Source organism: Somniosus microcephalus, chromosome 7 (assembly GCF_052327205.1).
Source record: "Somniosus microcephalus isolate GS21.2 chromosome 7, FLI_Smic_1.0, whole genome shotgun sequence".
NCBI classification, from domain to species: domain Eukaryota; kingdom Metazoa; phylum Chordata; class Chondrichthyes; order Squaliformes; family Somniosidae; genus Somniosus; species Somniosus microcephalus.
In genome coordinates this window covers 54673937-54693991 of record NC_140993.1, presented here as the reverse complement: position 1 = coordinate 54693991, position 20055 = coordinate 54673937, and the positions used below count along the sequence as shown (strand labels likewise).

Sequence of the window (20055 nt, the reverse complement as noted above, 5' to 3'; positions counted from 1 at the left end):
CGGGAGGGTTGGTGATCGGGAGGGTTGGTGATCGGGAGGGTTGGTGATCGGGAGTGTTGGTGATCGGGAGGTTTGGTGATCGGGAGGTTTGGTGATCGGGAGGGTTGATGATCGGGAGGTTGGTGATCGGGAGGGTGGTGATCGGGAGGGTGGTGATCGTGAGGGTTGGTGATCGTGAGGGTTGGTGATCGGGAGGGTGGTGATCGGGAGGGTTGGTGATCGGGAGGGTTGGTGATCGGGAGGGTTGGTGATCGGGAGGTTGGTGATCGGGAGGGTTGGTGATCGGGAGGGTTGGTGATCGGGAGGGTTGGTGATCGGGAGGGTTGGTGATCGGGAGGGTTGGTGATCGGGAGGGTTGGTGATCGGGAGGTTGGTGATCGGGAGGGTTGGTGATCGGGAGGTTGGTGATCGGGAGGGTTGGTGATCGGGAGGGTTGGTGATCGGGAGGGTTGGTGATCGGGAGTGTTGGAGAGAGGTTTGGTGATCGGGAGGGTTGGTGATCGGGACGTTTGGTGATCGGGAGGTTGGTGATCGGGAGGTTGGTGATCGGGAGGGTTGGTGATTTGGAGATTGGTGATCGGGAGGGTTGGTGATCGGGAGGTTGGTGATCGGGAGGTTGGTGATCGGGAGGGTTGGTGATCGGGAGGTTGGTGATCGGGAGGTTGGTGATCGGGAGGTTTGGTGATCGGGAGGGTTGATGATCGGGAGGGTTGGTGATCGGGAGGTTGGTGATCGGGAGGGTGGTGATCGGGAGGGTTGGTGATCGGGAGGGTGGTGATCGGGAGGGTTGGTGATCGGGAGGGTTGGTGATCGGGAGGGTTGGTGATCGGGAGGTTGGTGATCGGGAGGGTTGGTGATCGGGAGGGTTGGTGATCGGGAGGTTGGTGATCAGGAGGGTTGGTGATCGGGAGGTTGGTGATCGGGAGGTTGGTGATCGGGAGGGTTGGAGAGAGGGTTGGTGATCGGGAGGGTTGGAGAGAGGGTTGGTGATCGGGAGGTTGGTGATCGGGAGGTTGGTGATCGGGAGGGTTGGTGATCGGGAGGGTTGGTGATCGGGAGGGTTGGTGATCGGGAGGGTTGGTGATCGGGAGGGTTGGTGATCGGGAGGTTGGTGATCGGGAGGATTGGTGATCGGGAGGGTTGGTGATCGGGAGGGTTGGTGATCGGGAGAGTTGGTGATCGGGAGGGTTGGTGATCGGGAGAGTTGGTGATCGGGAGGTTGGTGATGGGGAGGTTGGTGATCGGGAGCGTTGGAGAGAGGTTTGGTGATCGGGAGGGTTTGTGATCGGGAGGTTGGTGATCGGGAGCGTTGGAGAGAGGTTTGGTGATCGGGAGGGTTGGTGATCGGGACGTTTGGTGATCGGGAGGTTGGTGATCGGGAGGTTGGTGATCGGGAGGGTTGGTGATTGGGAGATTGGTGATCGCGAGGGTTGGTGATTGGAAGGTTGGTGATCGGGAGGTTGGTGATCGGGAGGCTTGGTGATTGGGAGGTTGGTGATCGGGAGGTTGGTGATCGGGAGGGTTGGTGATCGGGAGGTTGGTGATCGGGAGGTTGGTGATCGGGAGGGTTGGTGATCGGGAGGTTGGTGATCGGGAGGTTGGTGATCGGGAGGGTTGGTGATCGGGAGGGTTGGTGATTGGGAGGTTGGTGATCGGGAGGTTGGTGATCGGGAGGTTGGTGTTCGGGAGGGTTGGTGATCGGGAGATTGGTGATCGGGAGTGTTGGTGATTGGGAGGGTTGGTGATTGGGAAGGTTGGTGATCGGGAGGCTTGGTGATTGGGAGGTTGGTGATCAGTAGAGTTGGTGATCGGGAGGGTTGGTGATTGGGAGATTGGTGATCGCGAGGGTTGGTGATCGGGAGGGTTGTTGATCGGGAGGTTGGTGATCAGGAGAGTTGGTGATCGGGAGGGTTGGTGATTGGGAGGTTGGTGATCGGGAGGGTTGGTGATCGGGAGGTTTGGTGATCGGGAGGGTTGGTGATCGGGAGGGTTGGTGATCGGGAGGGTTGGTGATCAGGACGTTTGGTGATCGCGAGGGTTGGTGATCGGGACGTTTGGTGATCGCGAGGGTTGGTGATCGGGACGTTTGGTGATCGGGAGGTTGGTGATCGGGAGGTTGGTGATCGGGCGGGTTTATGATCGGGAGGGTTGGTGATCGGGACGTTTGGTGATCGCGTGGGTTGGTGATCGGGACGTTTGGTGATCGGGAGGTTGGTGATCGGGAGGTTGGTGATCGGGAGGGTTGCTGATTGGGAGGGTTGGTGATCGGGACGTTTGGTGATCGCGAGGGTTGGTGATCGGGAGGGTTGGTGATCGGGACGTTTGGTGATCGGGAGGGTTGGTCATCGGGAGGTTGGTGATCGGGAGGTTGGTGATCGGGAGGTTGGTGATCGGGAGGGTTGGTGATCGGGAGGTTGGTGATCGGGAGGTTGGTGATCGGGAGGTTGGTGATCAGGAGGGTTGGTGATCGGGAGGGTTGGTGATCGGGAGGGTTGGTGATCGGGAGGTTGGTGATCGGGAGGTTGGTAATCGGGAGGTTGGTGATCGGGAGGGTTGGTGATCGGGAGAGTTGGTGATCGGGAGGGTTGGTGATCCAGAGGGTTGGTGATTTGGAGGGTGGTGATCAGTAGAGTTGGTGATCGGGAGGGTTGGTGATCGGGAGGGTTGGTGATCGGGAGGGTTGGTGATCAGGACGTTTGGTGATCGCGAGGGTTGGTGATCGGGACGTTTGGTGATCGCGAGGGTTGGTGATCGGGACGTTTGGTGATCGGGAGGTTGGTGATCGGGAGGTTGGTGATCGGGAGGTTGGTGATCGGGAGAGTTGGTGATCGGGAGGGTTGGTGATCCAGAGGGTTGGTGATCGGGAGGGTGGTGATCGGGAGGGTTGGTGATCGGGAGGGTTGGTGATCGGGAGGGTTGGTGATCGGGAGGTTGGTGATCGGGAGGGTTGGTGATCGGGAGGGTTGGTGATCGGGAGGTTGGTGATCAGGAGGGTTGGTGATCGGGAGGTTGGTGATCGGGAGGTTGGTGATCGGGAGGGGTGGAGAGAGGGTTGGTGATCGGGAGGGTTGGAGAGAGGGTTGGTGATCGGGAGGTTGTTGATCGGGAGGTTGGTGATCGGGAGGGTTGGTGATCGGGAGGGTTGGTGATCGGGAGGTTGGTGATCGGGAGGGTTGGTGATCGGGAGGGTTGGTGATCGGGAGGGTTGGTGATCGGGAGGTTGGTGATCGGGAGGGTTGGTGATCGGGAGGGTTGGTGATCGGGAGGGTTGGTGATCGGGAGAGTTGGTGATCGGGAGGGTTGGTGATCGGGAGAGTTGGTGATCGGGAGGTTGGTGATGGGGAGGTTGGTGATCGGGAGCGTTGGAGAGAGGTTTGGTGATCGGGAGGGTTTGTGATCGGGAGGTTGGTGATCGGGAGCGTTGGAGAGAGGTTTGGTGATCGGGAGGGATTGTGATCGGGACGTTTGGTGATCGGGAGGTTGGTGATCGGGAGGTTGGTGATCGGGAGGGTTGGTGATTGGGAGATTGGTGATCGCGAGGGTTGGTGATTGGAAGGTTGGTGATCGGGAGGTTGGTGATCGGGAGGGTTGGTGATTGGGAGGTTGGTGATCGGGAGGTTGGTGATCGGGAGGGTTGGTGATCGGGAGGTTGGTGATCGGGAGGTTGGTGATCGGGAGGGTTGGTGATCGGGAGGTTGGTGATCGGGAGGTTGGTGATCGGGAGGGTTGGTGATCGGGAGGGTTGGTGATTGGGAGGTTGGTGATCGGGAGGTTGGTGATCGGGAGGTTGGTGATCGGGAGGGTTGGTGATCGGGAGATTGGTGATCGGGAGTGTTGGTGATTGGGAGGGTTGGTGATTGGGAAGGTTGGTGATCGGGAGGCTTGGTGATTGGGAGGTTGGTGATCAGTAGAGTTGGTGATCGGGAGGGTTGGTGATTGGGAGATTGGTGATCGCGAGGGTTGGTGATCGGGAGGGTTGTTGATCGGGAGGTTGGTGATCAGGAGAGTTGGTGATCGGGAGGGTTGGTGATTGGGAGGTTGGTGATCGGGAGGGTTGGTGATCGGGAGGTTTGGTGATCGGGAGGGTTGGTGATCGGGAGGGTTGGTGATCGGGAGGGTTGGTGATCAGGACGTTTGGTGATCGCGAGGGTTGGTGATCGGGACGTTTGGTGATCGCGAGGGTTGGTGATCGGGACGTTTGGTGATCGGGAGGTTGGTGATCGGGAGGTTGGTGATCGGGCGGGTTTATGATCGGGAGGGTTGGTGACCGGGACGTTTGGTGATCGCGTGGGTTGGTGATCGGGACGTTTGGTGATCGGGAGGTTGGTGATCGGGAGGGTTGCTGATTGGGAGGGTTGGTGATCGGGACGTTTGGTGATCGCAAGGGTTGGTGATCGGGAGGGTTGGTGATCGGGAGGGTTGGTGATTGGGAGGTTGGTGATCGGGAGGGCTGGTGATCGGGACGTTTGGTGATCGGGAGGGTTGGTCATCGGAAGGTTGGTGATCGGGAGGTTGGTGATCGGGAGGGTTGGTGATCGGGAGGGTTGGTGATCGGGAGGGTTGGTGATCGGGACGGTTGGTGATCGGGAGGTTGGTGATCGGGAGGTTGGTGATCGGGAGGGTTGGTGATCGGGAGGTTGGTGATCGGGAGGTTGGTGATCGGGAGGGTTGGTGATCGGGAGGTTGGTGATCGGGAGGTTGGTGATCGGGAGGGTTGGTGATCGGGAGGGTTGGTGATCGGGAGGTTGGTGATCGGGAGGTTGGTGATCGGGAGGTTGGTGATCAGGAGGGTTGGTGATCGGGAGGGTTGGTGATCGGGAGGTTGGTGATCGGGAGGTTGGTAATCGGGAGGTTGGTGATCGGGAGGTTGGTGATCGGGAGGGTTGGTGATCGGGAGAGTTGGTGATCGGGAGGGTTGGTGATCCAGAGGGTTGGTGATTGGGAGGTTGGTGATCAGTAGAGTTGGTGATCGGGAGGGTTGGTGATTGGGAGATTGGTGATCGCGAGGGTTGGTGATCGGGAGGGTTGGTGATCGGGAGGTTGGTGATCAGGAGAGTTGGTGATCGGGAGGGTTGGTGATTGGGAGGTTGGTGATCGGGAGGGTTGGTGATCGGGAGGGTTGGTGATCGGGAGGGTTGGTGATCGGGAGGGTTGGTGATCGGGAGGTTGGTGATCGGGAGGGTTGGTGATCGGGAGGGTTGGTGATCGGGAGGGTTGGTGATCGGGAGAGTTGGTGATCGGGAGGGTTGGTGATCGGGAGAGTTGGTGATCGGGAGGTTGGTGATGGGGAGGTTGGTGATCGGGAGCGTTGGAGAGAGGTTTGGTGATCGGGAGGGTTTGTGATCGGGAGGTTGGTGATCGGGAGCGTTGGAGAGAGGTTTGGTGATCGGGAGGGATTGTGATCGGGACGTTTGGTGATCGGGAGGTTGGTGATCGGGAGGTTGGTGATCGGGAGGGTTGGTGATTGGGAGATTGGTGATCGCGAGGGTTGGTGATTGGAAGGTTGGTGATCGGGAGGTTGGTGATCGGGAGGGTTGGTGATTGGGAGGTTGGTGATCGGGAGGTTGGTGATCGGGAGGGTTGGTGATCGGGAGGTTGGTGATCGGGAGGTTGGTGATCGGGAGGGTTGGTGATCGGGAGGTTGGTGATCGGGAGGTTGGTGATCGGGAGGGTTGGTGATCGGGAGGGTTGGTGATTGGGAGGTTGGTGATCGGGAGGTTGGTGATCGGGAGGTTGGTGATCGGGAGGGTTGGTGATCGGGAGATTGGTGATCGGGAGTGTTGGTGATTGGGAGGGTTGGTGATTGGGAAGGTTGGTGATCGGGAGGCTTGGTGATTGGGAGGTTGGTGATCAGTAGAGTTGGTGATCGGGAGGGTTGGTGATTGGGAGATTGGTGATCGCGAGGGTTGGTGATCGGGAGGGTTGTTGATCGGGAGGTTGGTGATCAGGAGAGTTGGTGATCGGGAGGGTTGGTGATTGGGAGGTTGGTCATCGGGAGGGTTGGTGATCGGGAGGTTTGGTGATCGGGAGGGTTGGTGATCGGGAGGGTTGGTGATCGGGAGGGTTGGTGATCAGGACGTTTGGTGATCGCGAGGGTTGGTGATCGGGACGTTTGGTGATCGCGAGGGTTGGTGATCGGGACGTTTGGTGATCGGGAGGTTGGTGATCGGGAGGTTGGTGATCGGGCGGGTTTATGATCGGGAGGGTTGGTGATCGGGACGTTTGGTGATCGCGTGGGTTGGTGATCGGGACGTTTGGTGATCGGGAGGTTGGTGATCGGGAGGGTTGCTGATTGGGAGGGTTGGTGATCGGGACGGTTGGTGATCGGGAGGTTGGTGATCGGGAGGTTGGTGATCGGGAGGGTTGGTGATCGGGAGGTTGGTGATCGGGAGGTTGGTGATCGGGAGGGTTGGTGATCGGGAGGTTGGTGATCGGGAGGTTGGTGATCGGGAGGGTTGGTGATCGGGAGGGTTGGTGATCGGGAGGTTGGTGATCGGGAGGTTGGTGATCGGGAGGTTGGTGATCAGGAGGGTTGGTGATCGGGAGGGTTGGTGATCGGGAGGGTTGGTGATCGGGAGGTTGGTGATCGGGAGGTTGGTAATCGGGAGGTTGGTGATCGGGAGGTTGGTGATCGGGAGGGTTGGTGATCGGGAGGGTTGGTGATCCAGAGGGTTGGTGATTGGGAGGTTGGTGATCAGTAGAGTTGGTGATCGGGAGGGTTGGTGATTGGGAGATTGGTGATCGCGAGGGTTGGTGATCGGGAGGGTTGGTGATCGGGAGGTTGGTGATCAGGAGAGTTGGTGATCGGGAGGGTTGGTGATTGGGAGGTTGGTGATCGGGAGGGTTGGTGATCGGGAGGGTTGGTGATCGGGAGGGTTGGTGATCGGGAGGGTTGGTGATCGGGAGGGTTGGTGATCAAGACGTTTGGTGATCGCGAGGGTTGGTGATCGGGACGTTTGGTGATCGCGAGGGTTGGTGATCGGGACGTTTGGTGATCGGGAGGTTGGTGATCGGGAGGTTGGTGATCGGGAGGTTGGTGATCGGGAGAGTTGGTGATCGGGAGGGTTGGTGATCCAGAGGGTTGGTGATTGGGAGGTTGGTGATCGGGAGAGTTGGTGATCGGGAGGGTTGGTGATTGGGAGGGTTGGTGATCGGGAGGGTTGGAGAGAGGTTTGGTGATCGGGAGGTTTGGTGATTGGGAGGGTTGGTGATCGGGAGGTTGGCGATCGGGAGGGTTGGTGATTGGGAGATTGGTGATCGGGAGGGTTGGTGATCGGGGGGGGTTGGTGATCGGGAGGCTGGTCATCAGGAGGGTTGGTGATCGGGAAGTTGGTGATTGGGAGGGTTGGCGATCGGGAGGTTGGTGATCGGGAAGTTGGTGATTGGGAGGGTTGGCGATCGGGAGGGTTGGTGATTGGGAGGTTGGTGATCGGGAGGGTTGGTGATCGGGAGGGTTGGTGATCGGGACGTTTGGTGATCGGGAGGGTTGGTGATCGGGAGTGTTGGTGATCGGGAGGGTTGGTGATCGGGAGGGTTGGTGATCGGGAGGGTTGGTGATCGGGAGGGTTGGTGATCGTGAGGGTTGGTGATCGGGAGGGTTGGTGATTGGGAGGTTGGTGTTGTTTCCGTGTGTTAATGGAGACACGGAATGCAGGAGTTGGTTTAACAGGTGTTTACTGAACAAAGTCTGGAGGTGAACGAAAAGATACAGGACACTATACAGGCTTATATAGCCCGAGTGGCCACTACCGGCATTACATTACACAGGGGCTCTTAAAGGCACATACACCACAATTCCTCCCCTTTTAGACAACCAGTACATAACATTTTAAGTAATCATTAATTAACATGTTTACAAGAACAATAATTTACACGTTTGCTGCAGTTAGTCAATTATAAGTCAGTCTCTCAGGAGGCTTCCTGACTCGGTCCGGATAACGCCTCGGTGGTGTAGTAGTTTTCGGTGGTGTAGTAGGTTCTTTTGGCAAGGTCGATTCGGTTTGAATGCCAGTGTCGGGTTCATCTGGTTCCAGTATCACCGGATCGGAGGTAGATACTATGGGTATCTCTGCTTCATCATTAGGCATATAGAGTTGTGGTGTAGGTTGTCCCTTTTCGGATGACTCTATGATCTGGTCAGCATGGCGCCTTATTATGCTTTCTCCAATGTCCACGGTATACATCAGCGGTCCTAGTCGTGTGCAAATACTTCCAGGCTGCCATTTCTCGGTACGGTAGTCCCGGGCCAAAACTTGTTGACCTATCTGGAAGGTTCTAGTTGGCCTTTCATTCATGCCTTGAAATTGCCAGTTCTCTACGTCCCTTCTGATGTTTGGCTTGATCAAATCCAACCGGCATCTTAGTCTTCTATTGAAAAACATCATGGCGGGAGTTTGGTTTGTAACCACATGTGTTGCATTCCTGTATGCAAACAAGAAGTTATCTACCTTATGCTGTAGATTTATGTCTTCATTACCCATGGCCTTTATGGCCTTCTTGAAGGTCTGGACAAACCTTTCAGCCAATCCATTGGTGGCGGGATGGTATGGGGCGGACGTGTAGTGCTTAACCCTATTGTTTTTTAAGAACTTCCTGAATTCTTCGGACACAAATTGCGGTCCATTATCAGAACAGATCTGTCCAGGCAGCCCATTCCTGGCAAATATGGTCCTTAATACTGTGATCGTTTTTTCCGTGGTGGTGGAGGACATCTTTATCACCTCCGGCCACTTGGAGTGTGCATCAACCGCGATTAAGAACATTGAGTCCATAAATGGACCAGCAAAGTCGATGTGTACCCTTTGCCATGGAGATGAGGGCCACTCCCATGGATGTAGAGGGGCTTGTGGTGGGGCGTTTTGGACCTTCTGGCATCCTAGACAGCCCTTGGTCATTTCTTCGATGTCTCCATCGATACCTGGCCACCACACAAATGCTCTGGCTAGGTTCTTCATTTTCACTCCACCCAGATGCCCCTCGTGAAGCTCCTTTAGCACTTTATCCTGGAGTTTGGGTGGAATCACCACCCTGGATCCACACATCAAGGTTCCTCGGCACACTGACAGCTGTTCTCTTCTTTGCGAGAATGCTGGCAACAGTGGTTCGCCATGTGCTGGCCATCCCTTCACCGTTAAATCGTAGACTCGTGAGAGAGTCGGGTCATTTCTCGTTTCCTTTTCAATGGTAGAATTTGTTACTGGTAGACATTCCACTATGGTTGAGTGGAACATCTCCACTGGGTCAACTGTAGGTGCCTCTTCTACCGTTGGCAATGGTAGACGCGATAAACCGTCAGCATTTCCATGCTGTTTTGATCCTTTGTATTCTATGTCATATTGGTGTGCCCCTAGGAAAAGGGACCACCTCTGTAGCCTTTGCGCTGTCATTATGGGAACGCCCTTTTTAAGGTTGAATATGGAGACGAGGGGTTGATGGTCAGTCAACAAGGTAAATTTTTGTCCGTGTAGGTAATGGTTGAATTTCTTCACTCCCCATACCAGGCTGAGTGCTTCCCTGTCGATCTGGGCATAGTTACGCTCAGCTGAGTTCAATGAGCGTGACGCAAAAGCTATCGGCCGCTCCGAGCCATCAGGGAATCTATGCGATAATACCGCTCCTACGCCGTAAGGGGATGCATCGCACGCCAGTCTGATTGGCAGTGATGGGTTGTAATGAGCCAAAACTTCCTTGGACGTGATCAAGCCTTTGCATTTATGGAAGGCACGTTTACAGTCTTCGCTCCATTTCCAATTTACTCCCGTTTGTAGCAGTTCGTTAAGAGGGTGCAGAACAGTTGACAAGTTCGGTAAAAATTTATGATAGTAATTTATCAATCCCAGGAACGACCTTAATTGTGAGACATTTTCAGGTGCAGGGGCTTTTGTAGTGTATGTAACTGTTCTACCTTTAAGAGAACTATTGTATGTAACCGTCCACCTTTAAGAGAACTATTTTAGGTGTGGCACTACTTTATCCTGGCTGCTGTATACTGTAATACCGACGGTGACCACACCGGTATATAAGTGCTGTGGCAGAATTTATTGGGCAGATTCGCCCTGACCTTTGAATAGTAAAGTCCTGTTAAAGTTACTCTTGTAGTCTGTGTATTAATTCGTTATAATACCTACAGACTTTACAGTGGCGACGAGTTCGATCTTACCCTGCGGCAACGATACATCCGAAGCTGTTAACGAGCGTCGAGAAGAGGCACCCGCCCTCGTCGTTCTGCTGAGAGAAAACTCGAGTCTGCAGAGCAAGGAAGAAGGAAGAATTCAGACACGAAGCCTTCCATCAGCAACAGGCACAGATTGTCCCTTCTGCCACGGTGGTAAGTGAGCCGATCAGCCAAGAGAAGCAAGTCGGCCACGTGGACTGTGAGTAAGGGGAAAAATAAAAAAAAATACGGAGGATAAGGGCAGTGAGCTCGACCACGGTCGAGGGGGAAAGGAGCCGGACAGAAGTCGGGCCCAGAGGCGCTGAGACGGGGCAGCGTGGAGCACGGAAGCCGCGGTACAAGCGGGCTGGGGAGCGTTGTGAGACGGCTAGACCGCGACGGCGAAAAAGGCCGGATAACTACCGCGACCACGAGGCGCTGCGACCGGGATCGTAAGGCGCGGGAAGATATAAAAATAAATAAGCCACGGAGAACTCAGCCGCAGCCGGGGAGGAAAGCACCGGACTGCGAGAGGGCTGGGAGGCGCGATTGGAGCGAAAAAGGCCGGGCACCTACCGAGGCCGCGAGGCGCTGCGACCGGGATCATAAGGCGTGGAGGCAATAAATAAATAACTAAATAACCCGCGAAGAATCAGCCGCAGCCGGGGAGGAAAGGACCGGACTGCGGGAGGTCTGGGAGAGGCGTTTAAAGCCGCTGAGGGAGAGCCGCGCGAGCGGGAGAGACAGAGCCCGAGAGAGAGCGAGCGAGAGCCGAGCGAGCGGGAGAGACAGAGCCCGAGAGAGAGCCGCGCGAGCGGGAGAGACAGAGCCCGAGAGAGACCGAGCGAGGTTCCGGCCAGCGGCTTACAGCAGCTGCCGTGAAGGACCAGGAGCTGGATCTGTCCGACGCCAACTGGTTGTCCCCAGCGCCGGTTGCCCCTGCCGAAAAGAAGGGGGGGGGAACAAGGAACGCGATCGGCTTTTCTAGCGCGCGCTTCAGAATAAACTGAAGCCGGCGCACAGGCTACAAACCCCGTAAACCAGCGGTCGTCGCCCGAGGGCAAAGCTTACCCCTCCCACCAGAGGAAGAAGTCAGGAGCGGGAAACCGCCATTTTGCCAGTAGGGGGGAAGAAGACAAGCACGGGTAACCGCCATTTTGCCAGTAGGGGGGAAGAAGACAAGCGCAGGAAACCGCCATTTTTGGAAAAAAAAGAAAAAGTTAAAAAGTTAAAGAGAAATCCTGTTGTTTCGCAGAAAGATAGTGAGAGATAGTGAAGATGCCTAAGCATGGTAACATCAACAACTTCGATGCCGAGGTGGAAGATTGGGCCACGTACGTAGAACGTATCGAGATATATTGTGAGGCCAATAAAATAGAAGATGATGATAAAGCTATAACCTTGCTAAACTCGATGGGCGCGAAGACATACGGGTTATTGAAGCATCTTCTATCACCAGCTAAACCGGTGGATCAGACTTTCGATAATATTGTTGCTGTTCTGAAGGATCACTTGAACCCCACACCGCTGATGTTGGCGGAACGATTCAAATTTTATGCGAGAATGCAACGGAAAGAGGAAAGCAACGCGGAATACTTGGTCGAACTGCGTAGACTAGCGAAATACTGCCAGTTTGGAGGAAATCTGACAGAGGCATTGCGAGACAAGTTCGTGTGCGGGCTGTCGAAGGAAGGAACGCAAAAGCGACTACTCGAAGAGAACGACCTTACACTTGAGAGGGCTGTCCTTATTGCAGCATCGCACGAAGCCGCAGCGAAAGGAACTGCGGAAATGCAGCTAAAGGCAGCGGTACTCAGTGTGGATCAAATTACTTCGGGTACAACGAAATGTTATCATTGTGGGAAGACAACACACGACCAGAACCAATGCTGGTTTAAAAACCAGGAATGTAGAAAATCTGGCAAACTTGGTCACATAGCTAAAGTATGCCGGTCAGGAAAGAAGACCAACAACCAAAAAAAGCCATCACAGGGAAAGTACAACAAAGTACACAAGGTGGCTGAGAAGAGTTCAGACGAACAGAATTCGGATTCAGACCCAAACGGCCAGGAACTGGGTAGTCTGAGAATTCACAATGTGAGTAAGAAAGCTGACCTACAAACTATCTGGGTCATGCTAAAAATAGCCGGAGTCCAAGTGACAATGGAGTTGGACACTGGATCAGCCCTATCAGTCATAAATCGAAGGGATTACAACCAGCTATTCTCACATATACCCTTGAGAGATACCAAGTTCGTATTGCAGACATACATGGGGCATAAAGTATACCCCATGGGGAAGATAAGAGTCAAGGTGAGAGACAGGGGCAAAGAACACCCAGGAATGGACTTATATGTACTACCTGAGGGAGGACCACCACTTCTAGGACGGGAGTGGATCAAGAAAATAGACATGGAATGGCACTACCTAAAAGCAATAACGAGTGAGGACTCGGTGCAGACAATCAGCTCAGACTCTGAAACGGATGACGATGAGACCAGCCCAAGTATGAAAGACAAGTCTAAAATGAACTTGCTGACTGAGGTTGGAAAAACGAAGGCGTGCATAAAGGCTTATGCTCCAGAGGAGAACAAAGTTTCAGAACAGAATTCCACTGAACAACAACAACATAGTTTGACAGAGAATTCTGAGTCTGTCCAGTTTACAGACATATACATTACTGAGGAACACCGAGCTCAAACTCAACTTTATTTCAAATTACAACAGCAATTAGAACAATTGAGTTGCCGTCTTGAGCAAGAGACAACAGCAATGAAAAAGTTCTTGGACACAGAGTGGGAGAATCTGGAAAGACAACAGAAGCAGCTGGGGGAGGAAATGGAGCAGGAGCACACAAACCGTCTGTGCGAGGAGGCCAAACGAATCAAAGCTGATTCGGTCTCTGAAGGTGCGTGCTCTAATCTGGTGGAGCAAGATGTTCAGCAACTGAAGGCGCTTGTTAGCAGGTTGCAGGCAGAAAAGGCTGATTTGGTCGCCATGAATTCCGAGCTCCTACTGAAGTCGGGTGCAGCATCACCGGACGGTTCATTTGTGGAAATTCGAATGGTGGAGGCTGCGGATGATGGCGAAGTAGAAGCAGCAAAGGGACCCCAGTGCAAGGTTCTAAACAGCCCTGCAGCTAATGGGAAATGGATGATGGCAGAAGAGTTAACAGTCAGCCAACTCATTCATATGCTGAGGGATAAAACTCTAAAATGGGAAAAACTTAAATACGAGCCTCAATCTTCAAAGGGAAGGGAGCTCTGAAAAGTCATTGGAAGAGCTGAGATGGCAACCCAGACTGAGAAGTCTGCAGCAGAACAGCCCTTGGATGCCAAAAGTACGCTGACGCACGGAAATGTAGAACAACAGAATACTGAAACAGCTACTTCAGTAGAGGGATTGAATAGTCCGATCAATCAATCTCCGAATGAAGTTGAAGTATTGAAATCACAAATGAGGTCATTAGTAAAAGACTTGCAGGAAGCCCAGAAAAAGCGGGATGAATCTGAACGCATGATGAAGTCTCTTCAGGACAGATGTCGGGATTTGGAACAAAAGTCGGCTAATGTCCAGCTGGGTAAGGAGGAAATAGAAGACCCTCTCGCTGGCCTAGCTCAGGACGACACCGAATATTACCATGATCTGTTGAGTGACACTGAATATTACGAGGACCTGGTCTGCCCAGCTTGTGCCGAGAACTCCCAAAGTGCCGAAATCAGGATGAATCACTTAAAGTCTAAGGAACATAGGGAGATGGTGGCGTTACAGCTGGCAGCTGACAATGGAGCTCCGAGAGTCTCCAAGAAGCAAAAAAGGAAAAGACAAAGCAGAAGATGATAACCATCTGAACCATTATTACCTCTACCCGATCACACACGTGGTCCCCCGAACGGAGCCAAATCAGTTGGAAGGTAGGAAAATTTCCCAAGGCAATCCAACTGTTTTTTGTTTGTTTTAAAAAGTCAGCAATGCTGGTTCAGAAGTGATGGAAGTAAAGCTGTTAAGTCTAGGGAAGGACTATGGGATGAGTCCCTCTAGCAAGGTGACCCGACTACACCACGGAGGCGTGGTCCGGACCGAGTCAAGAAGATCAGAGACTGAATCTGTGAACTGTTTCCCGCAGAGACTGAATCTGTGAACTGTTTCCGCAGAGACTACCTCTGTGAACTGTTGTAACATGAAGTTGGATATGTTATGATGTTATGTTAATGGGGAATAAGTATGTTGTAAGCTAAAAAGGGAGGATTGTAGTGTATGTAACTGTTCCACCTTTAAGAGAACTATTGTATGTAACCGTCCACCTTTAAGAGAACTATTTTAGGTGTGGCACTACTTTATCCTGGCTGCTGTATACTGTAATACCAACGGTGACCACACCGGTATATAAGTGCTGTGGCAGAATTTATTGGGCAGATTCGCCCTGACCTTCGAATAGTAAAGTCCTGTTAAAGTTACTCTTGTAGTCTGTGTATTAATTCATTATAATACCTACAGACTTTACAGCTTTTATGACCGCTTCAGTTTTTTCAGGTGTCTTATGCAACCCTTCTTCGTTAATTATGTGGCCACAATATGATATTTGTTTCTGGAAAAATTCGCACTTGGGGCGATTTGCTCGTAGGCCCCGTTCTCTCAGCCTAGTGAGCACCTGTTCCAAATTGGCAAGGTGCTCATTGTCGTTTTCTCCTGTTACAAGGATGTCGTCTAGGTAGCATTGAGTCCTCGGAATCCCTTGCAGGACTTGCTCCATAGCTCTTTGCCAGATAGCTGGAGCTGATGCTACTCCGAAAACCAGTCGATTGTACTGGTACAGGCCTTTGTGTGTGTTTATCGTGAGATACTTTTTAGAGGCCTCCTCAACCTCCATCTGTAGATATGCCTGTGCCAAGTCAATTTTGGTGAAACGTTTCCCTCCTGATAGTGAGGCGAAAATATCTTCTATCCTCGGAAGAGGATACTGTACCGTGTGAAGGACCGGGTTTACAGTCACCTTGAAGTCCCCACAGATGCGAATTTTTCTCTGTTCTTCAGCTTTATCATTATTCAACGTTTTCTTCATGACCGGGACGATGGGTGTTGCCCACTCGCTCCAATCTATCTTGGATAACACGCCTGCCTTTTCCAAATTCTCCAGCTCTGCCTCGACTGCTGGACGAATTGCGTATGGCACCGGCCTTGCCTTAAAAAACTTGGGAATTGCCGCATCTTCCACTTTTATTGAGGCGGTGACGCCTTTCAAGGTTCCTAGTTCCTGTTGAAACACTTCTTTGGCGTTGGCCAAGATGTCTTTTAATCGTTCAGGTATGACGTCATCATCATTTTTTTTCTTACTGGTCACCGTCAGTGCCTGAATGGAGTGCCAGTCTAAACGTATCTTCCTGATCCATTCACGTCCCAACAGCGGTGGACCACCATCTTGCAGAACGTATAAATACAACTTCTGTATTTCCTTGCCGTTGTATACAACAGGCACCCTTATTTTCCCTCTGGGGTATACTTTCTGCCCCGTATATGTTTTCAAGATAATGGATGTGTCTTTCAAAGGTATATACGGAAATAGCCGCTCGTAATCCCGTCGACTTATGACGGTCAGAGCTGATCCTGTATCTAGCTCCATTTTAACTGGGGACCCCGCTATCGTGAGGGTAACCCAAATGGTCTGGTAATCTTCTTTGGCAATTACATTATGTAATTTGAGACAGCTTAGTCTCTTGTTTCCGGAGTCGCTATCGCTCTTCTGGTCTTCGGAGCTACTGTCCGTCATCATTTGTACTTTTCTGTACTTTTCCTTATTGATTTTTTTTCTGTCAGTGGATTTTTTGTTTCCAGATCGGCATACACGTGCAATGTGTCCCATCTTTCCGCATTGCCTGCATGCTTTGTCCTTGAACCAGCTGTCCCTCTGGTCATGGTTGGATCTGCCGCAGCGATAACATCTCTCGAAACCCTGTGTCATTTCATGGGTGCCGAAGTCCTGTGGCTTTTGCTTTATCTCTGCAGCTCCCCTTGCTGCTGCTTCGTATGATACAGCCACACTGAAAGCCTTGTCCAGTGTTAAATCTTTCTCAGAAAGTAGCCTTTTCTGTGTTCCTTCACTTAGGAGACCGCAGACAAATTTGTCTCGAAGGGAATCTGCCAGTCCTGCCCCGAATTGGCAGTGCTTTTACAGCTTTCTTAATTCGGTGAGGAAATCAACGTTACTTTCATTCTTGTGCTGATTCCTCCTGAAGAATTTGAATCGTTCCGCTATCAGCAGCGGTGTTGGGTTTAAGTGCTCCTGTAGGGTATCAACAATCTCTTTAAAATTCTTGTCCATCGGTTTGGCTGGAGTGATTAAGTTTCGTAACAGCCCGTATGTCCTTGCGCCCATTAGATTTAGAAGTACCGATGCCTTTTTATCATCCTCTATTTCATTCGCTGTGCAATATACCTCCACTCTTTCCACATATGTGGTCCAATCCTCTACATCACTATCGAAAGCAGTAATATTGCCAGTCTTAGGCATCCTGAAAAAAAATGGCGCCTCCCGCGCTTTCCCGCCGCTGCCGCTGCTGACAACGCTGTTCTCCGCGGTTTTTATTTATACAGATATTTTTAATAGTTGGAGACTCGTTCCCGCCGGACTCTCTGGGACTTTTCCCTCCCTCTGCTTGGTCCGAACGCCGACCTGCTTTGCAGCGCTGGCCGTCTCCCGAGTGCTCCACCCTCCGTCTCTGTTTGCCTCCGCCGCTCGGCCCCGCTGCAGAGCCAGCCGATCGAGCCCCAGCCCGCCACCCAGGAAGGATTATTGCAGTACCTGCCACCAGCCCGGCTAGCTGGTGAAACCAGAGTTTTTTCTTTTTTTTTTTCTTCGACCTTCGTCTGAGGAATCGATCTCCTTGTGGTGCTGCCGAATTGCAGGTAAGTCCGTTTCCAATTCGTCGCCACTGTTGTATCTGTGTGTTAATGGAGACACGGAATGCAGGAGTTGGTTTAACAGGTGTTTACTGAACAAAGTCTGGAGGTGAACTAAAAGATACAAGACACTATACAGGCTTATATAGCCCGAGTGGCCACTACCGGCATTACAGTACACAGGGGCTCTTAAAGGCACATACACCACAGTTGGTGATCGGGAGGTTGGTGATTGGGAGGGTTGGTGATCAGGAGGTTGGTGATCGGGAGGGTTGGTGATCGGGGGGGGTGGTTGGTGATCGGGAGGGTTCGTGATCGGGAGGGTTGGTGATCGGGAGTGTTGGTGATCGGGGGGGTTGGTGATCGGGAGGTTGGTGATCGGGAGGTTTGGTGATCGGGAGGGTTGGTAATCAGGATGTTTGGTGATCGGAAGGGTTGGAGAGAGGGTTGGTGATCGGGAGGGTTGGAGAGAGGGTTGGTGATCGGGAGGTTGGTGATCGGGAGGTTGGTGATCAGGAGAGTTGGTGATCGGGAGGTTGGTGATCGGGAGGTTGGTGATCGGGAGGTTGATGATCGGGAGGGTTGGTAATCGGGAGGTTGGTGATTGGGAGGGTTGGTGATCGGGAGGTTGGTGATCGGGAGGGTTGGTGATCGGGAGGGTTGGTGATCGGGAGGGTTGGTGATCGGGAGGGTTGGTGATCGGGAGGGTTGGTGATCGGGAGGGTTGGTGATCGGAAGGGTTGGTGATCGGGAGGGTTGGTGATCGGGAGGGTTGGTGATCGGGAGGTTGGTGATCGGGAGGGTTGGTGATCGGGAGGGTTGGTGATCGGGAGGGTTGGTGATTGGGAGGTTGGTGTTCGGGGGGGTTGGTGATCGGGAGGGTTGGTGATCGGGACGTTTGGTGGTCGGGAGGGTTGGTGATCGGGAGGGTTGGTGATCGGGAGGTTGGTGATCGGGAGGGTTGGTGATCGGGAGGGTTGGTGATCGGAAGGGTTGGTGATCGGAAGGGTTGGTGATCGGGAGGGTTGGTGATCGGGAGGGTTGGTGATCGGGAGGTTGCTGATCGGGACGTTTGGTGATCGGGAGGACCCGCCCCACCGACCCTCCCCCTGACCCTCCCGATCAACAGACCCCAGCCCTCCTGATCACAGCCCAGAGCTGATGCTCCCTTCACAGTGCCGAGGACCAGCCACAATTTGCCCCAGCTGGGGCCCTCTGCCTCTAGCATTTATCCCCGCCCACTGGTCAGACTGTCAATTTGGCTGTACAATATGCTCATGAGAGACCCTGCTATTAAGATCGGCCTTGACAAGTTTTCCCCGTGCTACTGCACCCTCCCCATCTCCCTGTAAATATCGGGGCAATTACCTCTGTTTCTCTCTCCACAGGTGCTGCCTGCCCTGGTGAGTGTTTCCAACATTTTCTATTTTTAATTCAGATTTCCACCAACCGCAGGATTTAGCTTTAGCTATGTTACAGTGACGTTCTGCACAGCTGGTTTCAACTCAAACCGGTGTGAAATGGCCTAGTGGAGAGCAGACTTGCACCACTTGGATTTTGTGCTCTCGAGAGCCACATTAGGACCGCAGTGTTGAGTTATGTAGCCATTTTCGAGTCAATCATCATCCAAAATTGCTTAGCACTGACCCAAGATCGGCAATATCACTGCTCGCTAAAATCCCAGACTGAGGTGATGACAGATGCCACATGTATGCTATAATCTACAAATCTATTTAATTAATTCTTGAGTATTCATCTAATACGTGACTTGAGTGGTTTCTGACAAAGAAACCTAATAACATTAAATAATATTGCCTAAAATAAACTTTAATATTCAGAAGAATCTGAGTCATAAAAGAAATTGGAAAACACACATACACGTGTGTGTACATATGGCTTACTTATTCACAGTTAATTTGCATTGCCAATACTTTAGTTTCAAAAATGACTTCTTGCAAGACTAGTAAAAGCACATTAGAGCTCAGTTACAAGCAGTAACTTTGCCGACAGTTGCATAGATCTATCACATGGTTGTTCTCTCGGTCAAAGTCCACCATCCAATCCTTTCTTTTGTAGCAGTTTGAAACAACTGAGTGGCTTGCCAGGCCATTTAAGAGGGCACTTCAGGGTCAACCGCCTTGGTATGAGACTGGAGTCACATGTAGGCCAGATTGGGCAAGGAAGGCAGGTTTTTATGACAGCCTGACAGCTTAATTGTCACTTTTGCTGATACCAGCTTTTATTTTCCAGATTTATTCAGATTTTTGTATAAACTGAATTCAAATCCACAAACTGCCACGGTGGGATTTAAACCCACGTTCCACTGGATTATTATTCTAGGCCTCTGGATTACTAGTCCGATAACATAACCACTACGCGATGGAGGGAAGATGTTGGTTGGATTTCTGCAACATAACCGCCCACCCTTTGGAAGGGGTTCAGGGTCCAATATTTCTTATATTTTAGGTACTGCATCTAACAAATTTTGGAGTCTGTGTCCCATGCTCTACCACATCTTGTCTTTTTTTGTTTATCATTTTATCTCATGGGATGAAATTTGTGTCGTACAGCAATGGCTTATCCACCCCAGCTTGGTCACTTTTGGAGTACCCCAAGGTTCTAACCGTGGCCCTACTTATTTTCCTCATGCCTTTTGGCAGTATAGTGTATGCTGATGACACCCAGATCTACCTCTACGCCACTATCCTCAACTCCATGATCACCTCTGTGTTGTCAGGTTGCTTGTCCAGCATCAAGTCTGGATAAGCCAGAAATTTCTTTGGGTGGACAGAAGGCATCTTATTTGGCTCTTGTTTTAAAAAAAATCAGTATCCTTACCTCCGACTCCATCCCCTCCCCGGCTCACTCAAACTGAACTAGGTGTGCAACCTTGGTGTTCATTTTTTTTTAAATAATCGTTTATGGGATGTAGGTGTCACTGGCAAGGCCAGCATTTATTGCCCACCCCTAATTGCCCTTGAGAAGGTGGTGGTGAGCTGCCTTCT

The 20055-nt window shown here is 52.2% G+C and overlaps 1 protein-coding gene across 1 annotated transcript in view; it reads left to right on the top strand.

Moving 5' to 3' along the window:
• The window catches only part of LOC147114637 (uncharacterized), a 39732-nt gene that overhangs the window by 10177 nt on the left and 9500 nt on the right, over positions 1–20055 (top strand). Inside the window, exon 2 of the mRNA XM_085992471.1 lies at positions 19301–19516. The gene's annotated coding sequence lies outside the window, so the exon portion shown is untranslated. The remainder of the gene's footprint in view (positions 1–19300; positions 19517–20055) is intronic.